The 16,709-nt window shown below is 43.5% G+C and overlaps 1 pseudogene; it reads right to left on the reverse strand.

Moving 5' to 3' along the window:
* Positions 1-7,218: 7,218 nt before the first annotated feature.
* LOC119054403 (nucleophosmin-like) lies at positions 7,219-8,917 on the reverse strand (annotated as a pseudogene).
* Between the last annotated feature and the right edge of the window lie 7,792 nt (positions 8,918-16,709).

The raw sequence follows: 16,709 nt of genomic DNA on the forward strand, positions 1-16,709 counted from the left end.
GCAGACCCAGGGCCGATGGGGACGCCCAGATGGGATGTCCCTGCAGGCAGTAGGAGCTGGGGCAGAGACCCCAGGTCAGCCCTCCCGATGCCCCTCTTGTTCTCGCTTGGAGGAGCTGCCTGCTGGGAGCACATTCACTCTCTGTGCTGTTGCAGGTGGGCACCAGGCACGTGCAGAGACCCAGAGTCACGAATCCACAGATGGAGGGGACAGAGTTGACAACAATTGCAGTGGCCAGGACAGACTTAACTGTCCTCTGAGCTTGACTAAATTTTGCATATGTTTCTTCCTCACTGTAAATATGCCACCCCCCTTTCCTTTACTTAGAGCATTTACTTTAGAAAACTTGTCATTGCAAATTGTCGAAATGTAGGTAAACCTTCTCCCTGCCTCTTGCCAGTTTTACCACCCAGGAATGCCTTTCACAGTGACTTGGGCACCACCCCTTTGAAATGTCATCACCCAGGAAGATGGTATCTCTTCTCCCAGCTCTGCAGGAGGGTAGGAGCTGACTTTGACTAAGTGACAATTAGCAAGTCCAGATGGCCCAATCACAGGGAAAAAGCCTTTGCAAACTCAAGAGTGACTCTATACGCTGGACACATCCAGTGGACCAAGCTCCCTCTCGCCATCCTCCAGCTTCCTTCCTTCCACTAGCCCCTCCAGAGCTTAAAACCCTTTCTACCCTTTGTTTATGTGGAGTTGAGTTCAGTCACTCTCCCCTATCGCATGGTCTTGAAGAAAGTCTCCTGTGCCTCTTTGCCTTCGTTTGGTGCAATTTTCTTCGACGGTGGACACCCAGGCATTGCAGACACTCCCCAGGGCTCTGGACTCTTTTGGGCATAGCCTCGCTCACCCTCAGTTTGCCAGACTCCTGCCCCTCCCATTACGCCTCAGTCCCACCCCTCCCAACCTGTTTTGCATCCAAATTTTAATTCCTGCTTCTTTTGTCCCTGCTGCAGGCTGTCTGTCTGGGGCTGGGCACGCAGGTTTTGGGAGGAGCTCAGGGCCCCTGGAAAGTGGAGGCTGGCCAAGGAAGAAGACTGGGGTTTTGGAATCCCTCGTGGGAGGTGAAGACTTTGCAGGCGTTCACAGGGGTTCCCTGATTCAGACGTCAAGGCTTGAAGAGTTGCCAGACCGGCCCATTATTGTGTGAGTGAGTGTGTGTGTGTGATCGTGTGTGTGGCTGGGGGTGTGTGATTCTGATTCTGGTAACTTCAGGTATTTTTGGAGGCTGTGGGGAAGCTCCCCATTGCAGGTGATCAAGGTCAAGTGGAGACCAGTGATCTGGGTCTAGGGATTTGGGCAGGGTCCTGGCACCCACAGAGAGCGGTACAACCTGAACTCCGAGTTCCCTGTGAACCCAGGGATTCTTTTTTTTTTTTTTTGGTAGACTCTTTGTAGGAATTAAACTTTAGAAATTAAGTAATTAATTAAGAGATTGGGCAAAGTGAGGATGTTTTGTCATAGCCATTAAGGTGCTATTGTAAAAACTTTTTTACTGTAGATATTCTCAAGCACACATAAATACACAGGAAATAGCATACTCACCACCCAGACTCAATTTTTATTATATTATATTATATTATATTTTTAATTATATCTTTTAAATTATATTTTAGTGATTATGCTATTATAGTTGTCCTGAATTTCCTCCCCATTGCTCCCCTCCACCCAGCACCCCCACTCCCTTAGGCAATCCCACACCAGTTTATGTCCATGGGTCATGTCTACAAGTTCTTTGGCTATTCCATTTCCTGTACTTTACATCCCATGACTATTTCGTAACTACCTCTTAGTACTTCATCCCTCACCTCTTCATCCATTCTCCCAAAGTCCCTTCCCACCTGGCAACCAGCAAAACGCTCTCTACATCCATGATTCCATCTCTATTCTTCTTGTTTGCTGAGTTGGTTGTTTAGATTCAATTGTTGATAGATAGGTATTTATTGCCATTTCATCGTTCATAGTTTTGATCTTGTTTTCTTAAATAAGTCCCTTTAACAATGCATATAATAATGGCTTGGTGATGATGAATTCCTTTAACTTGACCTTATCTGGGAAGCACTTTATCTGCCTTTGCATCCTAAATGAAAGCTTTGCTGGATAGAGCAATCTTGGATGTAGGTCCTTGCCTTTCATAACTTCAAATACTTCTTTCCAGCTGCTTCCTGCCTGCAAGGTTTCTTTTTGAGAAATCAGCTGATAGCCTTATGGGAACTCCTTTGTAGGTAACTATCTCCTTTTCTCTTGCTTCTTTTAGGATTCTCTCTTTATCTTTAATCTTGGGCAACTTAATGATGATGTACCTTGGTGTGTTCCTCCTTGGGTCCAACTTCTTTGGGACTCTGGGCTTCCTGGACTTCCCGAAAGTCTATTTCCTTAGCCAGATTGGGGAAGTTTTCCTTCATTATTTGTTCAAATAAGTTCTCAATTTCTTGGTCTTCATCTTCTCCTTCTGACACCCCTATAATTTGGATATTGGAATGTTTCAGGTTGTCCAAGAGGTTTGTAAATCTCTCTTCACCTTTTTGAATTCTTGTTTCTTCATTCTGTTCCATTTGGATGTTTATTTTTTTCCAAATCATTGCTTTGAGTCCTGTTTTTTTTCCCTGTTACTGTTGGTTCCCTGAATATTTTGCTTTATTTCACTTAGGGTATCTTTCATTTGTTTGTTTATTTTTATTTTTATTTTTCAACCAAGCTCAATCAGATCTGTGAGCATTTTGATTACTAGTACTTTAAATTCTCCATCAGATAGGTTGGCCATCTACTCATCACTTAGTTCTCTTTCTGAAGTTTTCCTGTTCTTTCGTTTGGGCCCTATTTCTTTGTCTTGGTGCAGCCCATAGGTTGTAAGGCAGCGGGGACTTAGATATTCACCTGGGCAGGGCAACCCTCTTTGCCGCACTGCCTGTGGGGAAGGGGCCAGAGAGAGAACAATGCAGCTCCCCTGCTTGTCTCTAGCCCCACTTTCCAAAGGACTCTCATGTGAGACTGGGAGTTTCTCTCCCCCACCCCCACCCCACCCTGTAGTCCACAGTCAGCTCTGAGGCTCAGTTTCACCTTCAGCCAGCCCTGCCTGCCCAGTCCGCTACCTCCCTGTGGTTTTTCGGACCCAGCCCAGCCCAGCCCTGTAGTCTGCTGCCTTACCAGTTTGGTTGTTCTGCTTGATTTTAAAAAATTCCTTGGTTGTCAGAGTTCCATGCTGTTAATTTTCTAGTGCTTCTGGTTGTTCATTGATTTTAGATTGGTTGTTATCCTTCTTCTGGTTGTGCAAGGAAGGGTTTCTACCTACACCTCCATCTTGGCGGGAACCTGGGCCACGTTTCTTTGTCTCTTCATTTTGGCAGCCTCTCCACTTGTTTCTATGTATTAGGTAGAGTTGCTGTGACTCCCTGTCTTCATAGTATGGCCTAATGTAGTAGGTGTCTTGTCCAATGGCACAGCCTCCCTTATCACCCAAGTTGGGTACTTGAGGTGCAACCTTCATGTGGGCTGAGTATTCCTCTCTCTTGTAATTGAGGCTTGATTGCTGTTGGCAGGTCGATGGGAGGGATTTACCCAGGCCAGTCAGTTGCAAGGACTAGCTGTGACCACTGACCACCAACATTTGCCCTACGTGGAAAATCAGCGACACAGGGCAGTGTGGTGGTACTCTCATGTGGTTTATAGCTATACACTGGGTGCTCAGGCCCTGGGGTTTCCCCGGTGGTGTAGACCAAGGTCAACCTCCTCCTGTGTTTTGCCTGGAGCCATCCTGCCTGAGCTATAGAGCAAAGTGAGATGGCTGCTACTTGTGCTGGGCTTGGAGATTCCCAGGTGAAGCCATGCTGTGAATGTAGTCTAGCTGCTGCTAATGCCATGTCTGGGGCCACTTAGCAAGAGATATGGGGGCTGGAGGCTCACTGAGGTCAACTGTTGCTTGTTTTTTTTTTTTTAATTTATTTTTTTAATTGATTATGCTGTTACAGTTGTTCTATTCCCCCCCTTTATTCCCCTCCACCCTGCCCCCCCATCCCCACCATTACCCCCCTTTAGTTTATGTCCATGTGTCTCAAGTCCTTTAGGTTCTATATTTCCCATGCTATTCTTGCCCCCCCCATCTATTTTCTATCTACTGTCTATGCTACTTATTTTCTGTACCTTCTCCCCCCATCTCCTCCTCCCACTCCCCTGTTGCTAACCCTCCTTGAGATCTTCATTTCTATGTTTCCACTCCTGATCTAGCTGTTTAGTTTGCTTTCGTTTTAGGTGTGGTTGTTAATAACTGTGAGCTTGTTGTTCTTTCACTGTTCATGTTTCTTTAACTTCTTTTTCTTAGATAAGTCCCTTTAACATTTCATATAATAAGGGCTTGGTGATGATGAACTCCTTGAATTTGATCTTATCTGAGAAGCACCTTATCTGTCCTTCCATTCTAAATGAAAGTTTTGCTGGATAGAGCAATCTTGGTTGTAGGTCTTTAGATTTCATGACTTGGAATATTTCTTTCCAGCCCCTTCTTGCCTGTAAGGTCTCTTTTGAGAAATCTGCTGACAGTCTGATGGGGACTCCTTTGTAGGTGATTGTCCCCTTAGCTCTTGCTGCTTCTAGGATTCTCTCCTTCATTTTAATTTTGGCTAATGTAATTATGATATGCCTTGGTGTGTTTCTTCTTGAGTCCAACTTTTTTGGTACTCTCTGGGCTTCTTGGATTTCTTGGAAGTCTATTTCCTTTGCCAGATTGGGGAAATTTTCTTTTATTATTTGTTCAAATAATTTTTCCACTGGTGGTTGTGTCTTTCCCCCTTCTGGTACCCCTATAATTCGGATATTGGAGCGTTTAAAGATGTCCTGGAGGTTCCTAAGACTCTCCTCATTTCTTTGAATTCTTGCTCCTTGACTCTTTTCTGTTTGGCCATTATTTGCTTTCTTCTGGTCCACTCCATTGATTTGAGTCCCAGTTTCCTTTTCATCTCTATGGGTTTCCTGTGGAATTCCATTCATTTCCCTTAGTTTAGCCTTCATATGTTTCTCTAATTTGTGGCTATAGTCAACCAGATCTGTGAGGATCCTGATGACCAGTGTTTTAAACTGTGCGTCTGAGAGTTTTGCTATTTCTTCGTCGCTTAGATTTATCTCTGGGGCTCTGAGGTCTTCCTGCGACATTTTTGGTCTGTTCTGGCCCTTTACATGTGAGAGGCAGCGCCTTGGACTCGCAGGTCGCTGGGTTGTGACGCTGTATGTGGGGGCGTGGTCAGAGCGGGGAAATGGCGGCGCCCTCTACTGCCGCTTGCCACGGGGACCGCCGGGGCCCGGTCCAACCGCCCACTCCCTCGCCTGTCCGCTCGCCCGCAGATAGGCAACCGCAGTCAACACGCAGCACCGCCTCCCCACTGTCTTCTCAGCAGTCGCTCAGCCGGTGGGTTGCTTGGTCGCTCACTAGGTCCAATCCTGGGTTTGGAACCCGTGCGTCTGGATTCGCACGTCTGAATTCCGCGCCTGGGTCCGTCCGACCGGAGTCCTCCTGTGCAACCCCTCACGAGACGCCGGTTTCGCCCCTTACCAGTCGGGCTGAAGAATTTGTTGTTAATGGACTTCCGAAAAGTTCAATTCTCCGTGTTCTGGTTGTGTTTTCTGATGCTAATATTTAGTTGTCCCTAAACTTGGTTGTGTGAGAAGGCACAGCACATCCACCTATACCTCCATCTTGGCGGAAGTCTGTAACTGTTGCTTGTTTGAAAGGATTCAGGAAGCTGTGGAGCATGAGCCAAGACCAGCCATTCAGATGGAAAAACTAATGTTGACAGATGTAATTTGGGTGGAACAGAGCCTCAGGGCATCTCCAGGGTGGGGCAAACAGTCTTAGCCAGGTTGATAGAGTCTTAGATATGGCACCAGGCTGCCAGCTCTGGGACTTCACCTGCCTTTCTGTCTGGGAAAAGGCTGTCCCCCAACTCTCACCTTGATGCCAGCCACTTCACTTCCTCCCTACATGCCACTGGTGCCTTTCAAGCTGCTACCCTGGTGCTGGAACTCAGAGGGAGTGAGTCTGAGGAAGTTCGTATGTGCATTCTTTAAGAGGAACTGCTTGGAACTCTAGAAGTTTCTTCTCCTGACTCAGTGCCTGCTGGTTTTTGTAGCCAGAAGTTATGAGGACTTATCTTCCTGGCACTGGTACCCTGGGCTGTGAAGCCTAGTGTGGGGCTAAGACTCCTGGTTCCCAAGATTGCCCTCCCACGTTTTTATCCACCACGGGTGGATGTGGGACCAGTCATTTCATGTCTCAGCCTCCCCTACCAGTCTGGGCAGATGTGGTTTCTTTAATTCCATAGATGTCAGACTTCCATTCAGTTAGATTTCTGCTGGTTCTGAGTGATGGTTGTTCTATAATTTTATTGTAATTTTGAAGTGTTTGTGTGAGGAGACGAGTCGTGTTTACTTACGTCACCATCCTGACCACAAGTCTCTTTTTTTTTTAAATTGACTTTAGAGAGAGAGCTAGGAACATCAGAGAGAGAAACATCAATTTGCTAATTCCATCTATCAAGTAACTCATTGGTTGATTCTTGTATGTGCATTGACCAGGGATTGAACCCCCAACTTTGGTGTATGGGGAGGATGCTCTATCCAACTGAACTACCTGGCCAGAGCTTCCATTCAACAATTTTTAGTGTTTTGCTGATCTTGTGCTATGCTTCCCCCTTTTGGTGCTCATAAGGGCACTGAATTGGGTCCCCACATTATTTTGCTGAAAATATTAATTTCACTTAAAACACTATTTAAAAGTAGATGATTTTCAAAGTGTAAATTTGTCTCATGTTCTAAGATGCAAATCCTTATGAATGCCATGAACACTTTCTGAAAGGGTATCACCCACAACCTTGAACTGAATTCTTTTTTTAAATTATAATACTGAGTTCATTTCACATGTATGTTTTTGTCTCCCCACTGTTTCCAGTTATCTGACCACCATCACTACTATGGCCTATAACATTCCATATGTACTCGAAACCCAGCAAAGGGTGGAGTTCCACCTTTAAAAACTAAACAGGTATTTTGGACAACACGTTCTTGGCAATGGAACCTGGACAACATTTATCAGACATGGTAGGGGAAGTTCTCACTCTGCATTATAAAAAGGGCAGCCAGATATCAACTGTTACAGAAGTGAAATAATACAGGTAATTTTAACAAACTGCTTAAACTATTTTCTTAAGGAGACTTTCCTCGTGGTCAGAGATCATGAATAGCCTCCTGCTCCACCATCCAGAAGCCATTCTTCACATAATTGATGAACTTGGCTTCCCCTTTGGGAAGGGAACCACCTTTTCTATACTTGCTATAAGCAAGTATAGAAACTAGGCCCTTTTGGTGTTTTAGGAGTTTTGTGTTTTTTTTCCCTGCCTTTTGAAGGATTCTTGACCTTTCAATCTTGGCGTTGAGGGTTTTGAGTCTTTTCCATGCTGGTTTGATTTATTGCACTTTTGGCTGGAGTATCTCATAGAGATTTCTTTACTGGAGCTTTTTCTTCAGCTTCCTCATCCTCAAAATCATCATCTTCTTCTTCCTCTTCCTCATAATCATCAACTGCAAGTTTTACCTTTTTCTGCAAAGCTTGCTACCACATCCAGGGGCAGGATGCTTCCCAGACATACTTAGGAGTTTCACATGCTCCTCTTCTTCTTCCAACTCTGCATCTTCCTCCACAGCTACTAGGTGCTGTCCACTATTATGCTCAGGCCCTGAGCCACACTTCGACCATAAGACCACAGGTGGTGTTATTCCAAAGCCACCAAAGGAAACTTGGCTGTACAGACATTTTCAAAGTTGTCAGTGTTACTTTAATTGGGCTGCCTTCATAATTCACTGCCTCTGCTTCAGCAATGTGCACTTCATCCTTTGTACCAGTTCCTAAACTGACCATTCGTTAAGGTAATTGCTGCTCATTTTCATCATCATCCACCTTAAAGTGATCATGTTTGTCAGCTTTGAGTTCACAACTGAAAAGACAGTTCTGGGGCTGCAGAGGGCTCATATCCACGTCCACTGAATCGTCCACGGTGGCAGCACGCACTTAGGTGGGAGAGAGGGCGGACGGAGATAAACGAGTTCTGTTCCACAGAACAGACACACAGGACAGAATCGCACCACAGCTCAAAATGAATTCTTAGCCAATGTTTTCTTTATGTATTGAACAGTCTTAAATTTACTTTTGACAAATGTGTAACAGTGGAAAATTGTAGTGGTGGGAACTCGTAACCCACCTCACCATTCATTTACACTGTTTCTGTGAGTGCTGATTCTAATACGCAGCTTGCAGATGAACAGCATGCTTGTTATAAGAGTCCTGGGAACTTGGGGTGGGAGGAAGAGATGGGGGAGGGAATGAAGACAACTGTACTTGAACAACGTTTTTAAATTAAAAAATAAGAATTCTTTTTTTATAAGATTTAAAAAATTTTGCGGTTCGATTCCCAGTCAGGGCACATGCCTGGGTTGCAGACCAGTTCCCAGCAGGGGAGGCACAAAAGGCAACCATACATTGATGTTTCTCTCCCTCTCTCCTTCCCCCCCTTCCCCTCTAAAGATAAATAAATAATAAAATATTTAACAAAACAAAAAAAAAAGATTTAAAAAATTTTTATTTATTTATCTTTTAGAGGGGAAGGGAAGGAGAGAGGGAGAGAAATATCATCGTATGGTTGCTTCTGGTGCACCCCCTGCTGGGAACTGGACCCTGCTGGGAGCTGGCCTGCAACCCATGAATGTGCCCTGACTGGGAATCGAACCGCGATCGTCTAAGAATTCTTAAAAAATAGAAAAAGAGAGAGGACCCTTAGGAACTAACTTCAAAAGATAAGGACTCCAACCTTCAGACATCCCAGCTCCCAGAGATTTGCTGACCTTCTACCACGGAGGCAGGATGACACATGGTCAGGATGACGTGACTCTAGGAATTACTAAACCAGAATGATGCACACTGGGTTATCACATATCTTATCGAAACAGACTGCTTGTCTGCATGTAGAGAATTTTTCAACCCCCACCCCACCACTGATCTCTCTGTTCTGTCCCCCTCTCCCTCCTTATAGAACCTGAGCACTGAGATATGGAGATGGGCTTTGAAACATAAGTCCCGTCTCCCAGGTGGCCGGCATCTGAATAAACCACTTTCCTTTCCACCAGCACCTGCCTCTCGAGTGTTGGCTTTTGTAGTGGTGGGCAACCAGACCTGCTTTTTGCTACAAATGTGTTTTCAATATTTATTCCAACATTATCAGGAGCTAAAGGGTAGTTGTAGACTGCTTGTGTATTTAAATATTCAGTGGTATAGAAAGAAATTTTGGCTGCTTGGTCGTTATCCAGTTTAAACAATGTGCAGAACAAGGGTTTGCTCCTCCAAGAAGAGAGAAAGGAGGCAAGTCAGGAGGTTTTCTGCAGAGTCGCTGCCCCAGAGCCAACCTACTGGAGCATCAGTCTGGACATCCTCATCTGCCTGGTGTTTGGGTGTCCAGATGAGTCTGCTTGAATGCCTTAGAACTCTCTCAAAGGTCTCCTGATGTATTCCAAAAGCTTCCATGTACCTTTCCGCTTCCACACACTTAAAAAAAAAAGCCTGACCTCTGAAATGATTTTTTTTTCCAAATTTGGTTTATGTAAGCAGTTTCCTGAGTGTGCACATCATTTGTCTCCAGTTACATCACCTACTGGACAGCAATCCCTTGAGTTTATACACAGGAATAGGTGCAGTCTGGAAATCTGTCCATCCAGCAATATTTGTTAATGGACTTGTCAACTACAAACAGGTTCTGAAGCCAAAATAATTGCGAAACACTTAGTATTCCTTACTTTATTTGAAATAAGTCCATTAATCAAACATTCAATCCTTGTAATGGCTTGTGTTTTTGTATGTCTCCCCCTCGACGATGTCAATCTTAATGTTCTGAATAAACCTTTTCTTTTTACAAGTAACCAGAATTGTGGAATTTTCTCCTGGAACTCTGGCCACTGCCTTGCCGAAACTGAATTGTGTATATCGTGCACCAATATTTTCTTTTGTTATTTTCACATAAACCCTGCCTACAGCACCAATATTTCTTTTTTAGATCAGATTTGATTATTTTTTTTACCGCTCAGTAGTGTTAAGTATATTCTATTATTGTGCAGCCAATCTCTACAACGTTTTCATCCTGCAACTGAAATTGCAGACCTATTGAAAAATAACTTCTCCTACTCCCTCCCCCTAGGCCCCAGCAACCACTATTATTTTCCTTTGTGTTTCCATGAGTTTGACTATTCTAGATACTTCGTATATGAGGAATCACAATATCTATCCTTTAATGACTGGCTTATTTCATTTAGCTGCATGTCTTCAAAGTTCATCCATGTTGCCAGAATGCTCTTCCTTTTAAACGTTGGATCATATTCCATTGTATGGGCATACCACAGTTTGTTTATCCATTCATCCACCTATGTACACATGCATTGTACCACCTCTTGGCTATTGTGCATAATGCATAATGTATGTGGGTATACAAACATCTGTTCAGGACCTTGCTTTTTCTGATCCTAACTTTGCAAATGTTTGCTAATATAATCCTAATATCTGATATGTCTCTCAACTTCTTATTTTCAAACATATGATCAAAGCCACCAATCTGTGTGTGGCTCCCTGGGAGGCAAGACTGGGGCGGAGATTAGCGCACAGGGTTGTGGGAGGAAGCAAAGGAAGCAGGACTGGGCAGAGGGAGAAGGTGGGCTGATTCAGTCCCAAAGAGGGCTCAGTCCACCCCAGCAGGGCTCGGCCTGGGAGTCAGCAGCTGAGGCCGTGCCCAGGGGGCCCTCAGCTGAGAGCAAATCTTGGTGGCAAACCACAGCACCCATCACACTGTACTCATTGTCTTTTTTCAGTATTTCTTTCCACGTCCAGAGTTTGAAATGAAGATTAACTACAGGGTCCTTTGAGGTGAAATAAAGCTACCTGAATCTGATCATTTATTTATTCCCCAGTTGGGAGAGTTTGGCGAAACAAAATTTTGGCTGTCATTGTAGTCTTTTGGAAGTTCAACGTTCTTATTGACAGTGAATCATTTTTCAGAGTTTACATGTGAGTTGGATATCCAAGTAATTCAAATTTTAAGAGTTTAAATTTTAGAGTCTAATATTTGGATCAGATGGCTGGGTATCTGGATTGGCAAAGAGATTATTTAATAAAAGGCATCTTTGTCTCCCCCTCTCTTAGTCATTTCTTATAAATTTTCCTTCATGATTTCTATGGAGGTGGAAGGTAAATTTATGTCAATCATGAACAGATCTGGATTCATCTACATTCAGCTGAAATAACAGCTGTGGAAAGTCTTCCCCCACCTTATTTTTCACAAAAGTTGATTCAATTACCTAATTAGTTTTGTAGTAGCTTTTTCCATTTTCTGATTATGATTATTCTTCCTTTTTGATGAGTGTCAACCAGGATTAATGTTTTACTTTAGAATTGTAACATCTTAAAATAATATGTAACACGTCACTACACTTTAATAATAGTTAATTTTATACTGCTGAAATAGCTAGAGCAATAATAAACAACATCTATAATAATATAATTAGATTATTATATAATACTCTCTAATTTCCACCCACCTACATTCTTTGTGGATTACTAGTGGTAATTGTACAGTAGTTATTACTTAGTGATTGTGAGCCAAGTGAAAGGACATGTGAATTTAAATTCGTAATTTAGTTAATTCTGGCCTTTTATAGTAAATAATAGCAGAAAATATGAACTGTAGTATGAAATACTGAATGCAGCCAATGAATGGATTCTAATAAAATTTTTTTTTAAAGATGCTCTGTGTATCAGGTGGAAAAGCAGTTCCACCTTGTTGAGAAGCACAGGCTATTTTAGATGATATGAGATCAACAAGGTCTTCCCATTTTCAAACTGATTTCTCTTTGGTCCGTGGAAGAGGCTTGGTAGCTACTAACCCCTGTTGGAATAAGACACTCGACTGCCACCTGCTGGAACACTGCTGCAATAAGTTAGAAATCTGTACAGTCGGCAACAGAGTCACGCACTACACAGAGGTATCAAAAAATTGTTTCCAAAATAATGAAGATGTCTGTGATGTGAATGCCACCTCCTTGGGTATAGTGCTCTTGTGCAGTGGCCAACAAGGACAGCTGTGCATGGTGACTGTGGGAAGCCACAGAGATGGGGCAGACATGGGGGGAAGGTTGGCTCATGACACAGAGGAAGAGGGAAAGCTTCTAGGAAGAGATCCACAGCCAGCAGTAGACGGACTGGGGAATTAGATTTGAATTGGGAATCAGGATTGGACTTGAGGGCCATCTGAAGCAGGGGTCCTCAACCCTCGGTACTGGTCGGCCCGTGGCCTGTTAGGAACCGGCTGCACAGGAGGTGAGGGGCACGTTAGTGAGCGAAGCTTCTTCTGTATTTACAGCCGCTCTCCATTGCTTGCGTTGCCACCTGAGCTCCGCCCCCTGTCAGATCAGCAGCAGCATTAGATTCTCATAGGAGAGCCAACCCTACTGTGAGCAGCACATGCAAGGGATCTATGTTGCCCGGTCCTTTTGAGGATCTAATGCCTGATCACTTGAGGAGGAGCTGAGATGGTGAGGCTAGTGCTGGAAAGTGGCTGCAAATACAGACTTATCATTAACAGAGAGGTGTGACTGTACCAAGACCATAAAAATCAAGTGCTTGCAGACTCATATCGAAACCCTAGCGGTGAGCCGCAAGTGATAATAAAGCTGCATCTGGTGGCAGGCATTATAATGGCAGGTGAGTCGATGTACTTCAATTGTACAGCTGCATTAGTGGCAGGCTTAAGTCAGAATCTCACACTTATTTTAGTTCACTCGTGGCCCGACCATTTTATTTATCACTTCCATCCCTGCTTCTTTTCCACACTGTGTACTTGTCTCAGTCACAGTTTTGGTAAGCCCACAAGCTAGCCCTAGCAGAAATAAGTAAAAAACGAACATCACTGGAGGGCTTCTTTGAAAAAGGGGAGAGACCCATATATGAAATGGCAGAAGACTCTAAGACAGCCAACAAAAAGAAAGCTACATTTAAAAGGAAAATACCAAGAGTCCTACTTAAATTACGGGTTCATTGCAACAGATGATTCACAATCTCCAAGCCCACTTACAGGACTGTCTAAACTTTTGGAGCCTCTGGGCCACACTGGGAGAAGAGTTGTCTTGGACCACACATTAAATACATTGTGACGTGTAATCACACACAAAATATCTCATAGTTTTAAGTAAATTTATGATTTTGTGTTGGGCTGCATTCATAGCCATCCTGAGCCACATGAGGCCCACAGACTGCAGGTTGGACACCCCTGGAATATGTGGCGACCAGCTATCCAATGAAGCCATGAAACTTCAAAATTGATTCCTCATATGGAGGCCAAGAACCCTGCATTAAAAGACAAGCCTTTGGGGCTTTCAGCCAAGATGGAGGTATAGGTAGACACGCTGTGTCTCGTCGCACAACCAAAATTAAGGACAACAAAAATTTAGAAATGAAAAACAACCAGAACTGACAGAAAACTGAACTGTATGGAAGCAAGTTCAACAACCATTTATCCAGACAGGTAAGAGGGGCAGAGTCGGCAGCCGGCGGAGAGGGGTTGTGGCAGGAAAAAGAAGCGGCCCACAGACCCCAGGAGCGAGGTGGCTCAGGCAGCTGGCTGACTGGGGTCACACATTTGTAACCGCAGATAAACCAGACAAAAGTGGGGAGCGAGATAGACAGTGCAACCCAGGGCCCCAGCGCCAGGAAGTAAAGCCTAAAAGCACCGATTGAAAACACCTGTAGGGGCTGAGTGCCGGGAGAGACTCTCAGCCTCACAGGAGAGTTCCTTGGAAAGACCCACAGGGTCCTAGAAGGCACACAAGCCCACCCACCTAGGAGCCAGCACCAGAAGGGCCCAATTTGCCTGTGGGAAGCAACAGAAGGGACTGAAATCCAAGAAAGAGCAGAGCAAGCGCCATTGTTCTCTCTCTGACCCCACCCCCACATACAGAATCACAACCCAACAACTGAGTGGCTCCGCCCTGGTGAACAGCTAAGGTTCCACCCCTCACTATGTAATGGGCACAACCAGACCCCCCCAAAAATGGCTCAAACAGAAGAACAGATCAAAGCCCCAGAGTCAATACACCTAAGCAACCAAGAGATAGCCAACCTATTGGATTCATAGTTCAAAACACTGGTGATCAGGATGCTCACAGAGCTAGTTGATTTTAGTCACAAATTAGAGGAACAAATGAAGGCTAAGCTAAGTGAAATGAAGGGAAATGCACAGGAAACCAATAGTGATGGAAAGAAAACTGGGACACAAATCAATGGAGTGGACCAGAAGGAAGGAAAAAATTACCAAACAGAAAAGAATGAAGAAACAAGAATTCAAAAAAATGAGGAGAGGCTTAGGAACCTCAGGGACATCTTTAAACATTCCAATATCCGAATTATAGGGGTACCAGAAGGGGAAGAGGAAGAGCATGGGAAGTGTAGTCCAGAGTCGGAAAAGCAAGAGACAACAAACTCGGGGGTCAAGGAATGGCCCTGGGGTGAGGACTTCTGGGAATTACGTCAGTGCTCTGAGTGCGCAGGTGCGGGCACGTGCTGACCTTTGCTTAGGGGAGGTCGTGATGTTCTACTGTGCATCTCTTCCCCATTCTGCCTTCAGGGACACCACATTGTAAGGTAGAAATTGGCCGTGGTATAAATGTTTACACCACGGGAACTGGCAAACACTACAAAGCAGGACCTTATTTTGTTGATTCTCTGAGGGTAGGACAGCTCCCCAAAGTCTGATGTCTTCCTTTTACAATGTCCCTCCAGCCCCCTCTTCTGATAAAGCTCATCACTATGTTCACTTTAAAGGGGAAATTCTTAAGGGAATTCCTTTGTTTATCACAGAGCATATACTAAAGGTCGCGTTTGGAACTGAGGCAATAAATAACTGAAACAAATGACACAATGCATTTTCGCCCATTAAATATAAAAAACAAATGTAGGCAGTACACAATATTGTTGAGAATATGGAGAAATGAGAACTCTCAATAGATAGTTGTAGGGAATAACTATAGCCTTTTTACAATTAAGTTGGGTAGTAGCTGTCTAAAAGCAAACTCCCAAGCATCCAGCATTTTTACATATAAGAATGTAGCCTACGGCCCTGGCTGGTGTGGCTCAGTGGATTGAGCACCAGCCTGTGAACCAAAGGGTCGCTGGTTCGATTACCAGCCAGAGCACATGCCTCGGTTGCAGGCCAGGTCCCAGCAGGGGGCACATGAGAGGCAACCACACACCAATGTTTCTCTTCCTGTGTTTCTCCTTCCTTTTCCCTCTCTCTAAAAATAAGTAATTAAAAAAAAACAAAAACAACCTTTAAAAAAGGGATCTAGCCTACAAAATTATTGACTTGAAAGAAAGAGTTGTGGATACAGTAATGCTAACCAAAGCTATGTTTCTAAGAATGAAAAATTGAAATCAACCTCAATATTGATTTTAATGTAATTGTAGCCTATGCCGACCAATATGGTGGCTAGTGGTGGCTATTTAAATGTAAAGTTATTAACATTGAATAAAATTTAATTTTTAAAACGTTCCTTAGTTGCACTAGTCTTATCTCAGATGCTCACTAGCCCACATGACCAGGGGTCCCTGTTTTGACCGACACAGACCATAAAACATTACAAACACCACAGAAAGTTATATTGGACAGCCCTGGGTTAGATAATATTCAACCTTAAGAAGAATGAGTTAAATCTCCATGATTGACAGAAAAGGCAGTAGAGATATTGTGTTCAAGTGAAAAGGTTAAAGAGCAGAAGAGTATTTATGTATAAAACAAGTGATCTATCTACCTATTCAGTGTATACGAAAATCTGGAAGAATACAGTCAAACCTTGGTTCTTGAACAATATGGTTCTTGACCGAGTTACTCAAGGGAAAAATGTCTCAGTTGTCTAACAAAACTTCAGGTCTTGATTCTCTGCCCGACAACCCTTTCATGCTGATACCTGTAAAATGAGTTCTGCATCTCTCAGGTTTCCAAGAAGATGTGATTTCCTAACAAATCACTCCTCAAACAGTTTTTCAGAACAAATGAAGTTTGAGAACCAAGATTCTGCTGTACCTCAAGATGTTAACTTTGGTCACTTCTTAGAGAAAAACTGAGTTAGGGAAAACTCATTTCTTTTCTCTCTTTTTTAATTTTTAATTGAATTTATTGTGGGGACATTGGTTAATACAATTAAATAGGTTTTAGGTGTGCAATTCTGTAATACATTATTTGTATGTTGTAGTGTGTGTTCACCATCCAAAGTCTAGTCTCCTTCCATCACCATTTATCCCATTTACCTTCTTCTAGCTGGCTCCACCCACTTTCCCTATGGTAATCACCATACTGTTGTCTGTGAGATTTTTTTTTTTAATGCCTTCACCTATTTCACCCAGTCCCCCAGGCACCCTCCCCTCTGACAGCTGTCAGTCTGTTTTCTTTACTTACGAAGACTCATTTCTTATTTATGTACTTTTTGTTGTTTGAATGTTTAAAAAACTATAAAAAGTTAACTCAATAATCTTCATCAAATTGAAATACTTTTTGAAAAATTTGTGCTGCTTTCTACTCTTTCAGCCACTTACTCTTTCTTTTTTAAAAAAAAAAAAAGATTCACAATGGCAAAAA

The sequence above is a fragment of the Artibeus jamaicensis genome, unplaced genomic scaffold (genome assembly GCF_021234435.1).
Source record: "Artibeus jamaicensis isolate MK-2021 breed Jamaican fruit bat unplaced genomic scaffold, CSHL_Jam_final scaffold_11, whole genome shotgun sequence".
NCBI classification, from domain to species: domain Eukaryota; kingdom Metazoa; phylum Chordata; class Mammalia; order Chiroptera; family Phyllostomidae; genus Artibeus; species Artibeus jamaicensis.